We start from the raw sequence: 4,231 nt of genomic DNA on the forward strand, positions 1-4,231 counted from the left end.
CAGCCTTTTAGACACGCCCGTGTACCCAGCCGTGAAGCTTACATGGCCGAATTGCAAGGCCGTGTACTCTTTCATTCGCTTCTCCCATATCCGTGTGAGTTCCAACACGTCCGGGTCTTAATTTGTGCTTGTGGTCTAATGATTTAAGTCAGTGTCACCCACGGCCAGTGGACACGCCCGTGTGTCCAGGCCGTGTGGCATCATACGGCCAAGTGCTGGCTGGTTCGCTATGCCCACGTCAATGTTATACTCTCCACTCTCGTGTTTTGTAGTCAAGATTGCCTACAGCTTTTGGGCACGACCGTGGGATTTGCCCGTGTTCCATTCTGACTTGTTGAAAATTTCAGTGTGTGTTCAAGTTCCTACACGACCTCAGGCACGCCCGTGTTTAATGACCGTATAGGTTACACGACCGTATTGCACCGCCGTGGTGATTTAACACATTCCGTGCCTCCATTGATTTTAGGGATATTTGAGTGCAGTTTCAACACAGTCTGTGGCACGCTCGTGTCCCTCGGCCGTATGGTTCACACAGCCATATCGCACGACCATGGTTAGTTATCGCAGCCCATGTGTCACTTTGAATTGGGAAAATATGTGTCCGTTTTGACATAGCCATGGGCACGCCCGTGTGTCCAGGCCATGTTTGCCACTGTCGAATGTCAACACTAAGGCCTTAAAAGTTTTTCACGGCTCAAGGCATACCCATGTCTCCAACCCGTGGTGAGTACACAGCCTAAGATATGCCCGTATGTCAGGCCGTGTGTGTCAAAAATACCTGCAGTTAACCTATGAAAAATGAAAGAAAAATAAACTTATTTAGTGGGGTTAGCGCTCGGGTTGCTCCTCTCTATTATCTTTAAAATCCTCACCGTTATAAAGTTTAAGACGATGTCTGTTTACCTTGAAAGTGCCTTGGGTTGGATGACTTACCTCTACTGTACCATATGGAAAAATGGTTTGGACTACGAAAGGACCTGACCATCGTGATTTTAGCTTCCCAGAAAACAATTTGAGCCTTGAGTTGTATAGCAGGACAAGATCTCCAGCTTCAAATTTCTTGTGTTGCTTTAAACAAGCATCATGGCAGTGCTTCGTTGCTTCCTTATATAATGGTGAGTTCTGATATGTATTAGCTTGCCATTCATCTAACTCATTCACCTGCATCAATCTCTTCTCACCTGCGAGTTTGGGATCAAAGTTTAGGAATTTTATAGCCCAAAATGCTTTATGCTCTTATTCAGATGGTAGATGACAACTTTTCCTATAAACAAGTTTGTAAGGAGATGTTCCTATGGGGGTCTTAAAAGTAGTTCTATAGGCCCATAAAGCATCATCTACTTTCATTGCCCATTCCTTTCTATTTGACTCTACAGTCTTTTCTAGGATACGTCTACGCTCTTGGTTTACTGCTTCGACTTGTCCACTAGTTTGAGGATGGTAAGGGGTAGTTGTTCTATGGTAAACTCCATATTTCTTTAGAGTTTTATCAAATTGAGCATTAAGAAAATGAGTACCCCTATCACTGATAATTTCTCTAGGTGTTCCAAATTGAGAGAAGAGTTTCTTAAGGAACCTCACCACCACTCTAGCATCATTAGTAGGTAAAGCTTGGGCTTCCACCCATTCGGACATATAATCAACGACTACTAAGATGTATTTATTTCCAAATGATCTAGGGAATGGACCCATAAAATCAATATCTCATACATCAAATATTTCACATGAAAGCATATACGTTTGAGGCATTTCATCATGTTTGGAGATATTACTTGTTCGTTGGCATTTATAACAAGAAGTAACATACCTATTGGCGTCTTTGAATAGTATGGGCCAATAAAAACCTGATTCAAGCGTTTTATGTGCGGTCCTAGTCCCACTGTAATGTCCTCTAGTCGGTCCTGAGTGGCAATGTTCCAAGATTTTAATTGCTTCTGACTTCGTAACGCATTTTCTAATGACTTGATCTGCACTATACAGAAAAGAAAAGGATTTTCCCAAAAGAAGTTCTTTACATCAGTAAAGAATCATTTCTTTTGCTGATGTGTCAACCCTTTTGGTGTGACGTTAGCAGCTAAATAATTCACAATATCTGCAAACCAAGGTGCCTTAGAGTCAGATAAAGCAAAGAGTTGTTCTTTAGGGAACGAGTCATTTTTCTCATGTTCATCAAGCTTCTTAAGATGTGGATTTTCTAATCTGGACAGATGATCTGCTGCAAGATTTTCTACTTCCTTCTTATCTTGAATTTCTAAATTGAATTCCTGCAACAATAAAATCCATCTTATTAATTAAGGTTTTGCATCTATTTTAGTAAGAAGGTATCGAAGAGCTGAATGGTCAGTGTAAACAAAAACTTTAGATAATATTAAATATGGTCTAAATTTATCGAATGCAAAAACCACAGCCAATAATTCTTTCTCAGTCGTCGTACAATTTTCTTGTATGGCTGTCAATGTCTTGCTAGCATAATAGATCGATTGAAAATGCTTGTCTTTTTGCTGTCCAAAAACTGCACCTACTACAAAATCACTCACATCACACATTAGTTCAAAGGGTAAATTCCAATCAGGTGCAACTACAATTGGAGCATTAATTAATTTATCCTTAAAAGTATTAAATGCTTCTAAACATTCCTGTTTGAAATCGAAAGGCACATCTTTTTCTAGTAAATTTGTTAAAGGCTTAGCTATTTTAGAAAAATCCTTAACAAATCTTCTATAAAGTCCAGCATGTCCTAAAAAGCTTTGAATAGCCTTAACTGAACTAAGGGGTGGTAGTTTCTCAATAGTTTCAATTTTCACTTTGTCAACATCGGTTCCTTTACTAGAAATTTTGTGGCCTAACACAATCCCTTCACGAACCATGAAGTGACATTTTTCCCAGTTCAGTACAAGGTTTGTCTTCTCACATCTCATTAGAACTTGTTTTAAATTTTTAAGGCGAAGATGGAAAGAGTTACCGAATATCGAGAAGTCATCCATAAATATCTTTATAATGTCTTCTACGAGTTTATCAAAAATGGCCAACATGTATCGCTGAAAAGTAGCAGGAGCATGACATAATCCAAAAGGCATTCGTCGATAAGAAAACATACCGTATGGATATGTAAATATCATTTTCTCTTGGTCTTCAGGAGCTATTGAGATTTGGAAGTAACCAGAGAGTCCATCTAGGAAGCAATAATACATATGCCTAGATAACCTTTTCAACATCTGATCAATGAATGGTAAGTGCAAGTGATCTTTTCTCGTGTCATCATTCAACTTCCTATAGTCAATGCAAACTCTCCAACCTGTGACTATTTTTGTTGGGATTAATTCATTATTTTCGTTGGCTATAATAGTCATGCCTCCCTTCTTAAGAACAACCTGCACCAAGCTTACCCAAAAACTGTCAGAAATAGGATAAATGACTCCAGTATCTAGAAGTTTAATTACTTCAGCTTTAACAACTTCTTTCATGTTGGGGTTCAGTCGTCTTTGAGCTTGCACACGGTTTATATTCATCATCCATTAAAATTTTGTGGGTGCAAAAGGAAGGGCTGATCCCTTTAATGTCAGAAATTTTCCAAAGTATGGCCCTTTTATGTTCTCTTAATACTTGAAGCAGCTCTTCTTTCTCCTTGGGTTGCAAGTTAGAAGCAATAATAACTAGTAATGTAGAATTATCTCCAAGGAATGAGTATTCCAGGTGATTTGGCAATTGTTTTAGTTCCAATTTGGGAGGTTCTTCGATAGAGGGTTTTTGCTTAAGTTCACCGTTCACCTCAATACCCTCATATTTTGCTTGTCTTGGAGAGGCTTCATTAGTTTGTATCTTCCCTAACTCAATGGTAGCGTCATCTTCCCCCATCTCTTGAATAGGACATAGCTCCAACGTGTCCTTAGAAGTAATTTCCTAAAAAGAATCTTAAACAGAATGATCAATAGAATCAATAAAATAACAGGAATCGTCTTGCTCTCTAGAGAATCGCACGGCATCATAGATTTTAAACGTAATCTCTTCATCACCTAACCTGAGCCTAAGTTTACCATTACCCACATCAATAACAGCTTCAGTAGTGGCTAAAAATGGATGCCCTAAGATTAAAGGTACCTCAACGTCCTCATCCATGTCAAGCACACCAAAATCAACAGGGATTATAAAATTATCGACTTTTACAAGCACATCCTTAATAATACCCCTAGGATACTTAACAGATCTATCAGCTAATTGAATACTCATCCTA

The sequence above is a fragment of the Gossypium arboreum genome, chromosome 10 (assembly GCF_025698485.1).
Source record: "Gossypium arboreum isolate Shixiya-1 chromosome 10, ASM2569848v2, whole genome shotgun sequence".
Taxonomy (NCBI): Eukaryota; Viridiplantae; Streptophyta; class Magnoliopsida; order Malvales; family Malvaceae; genus Gossypium; species Gossypium arboreum.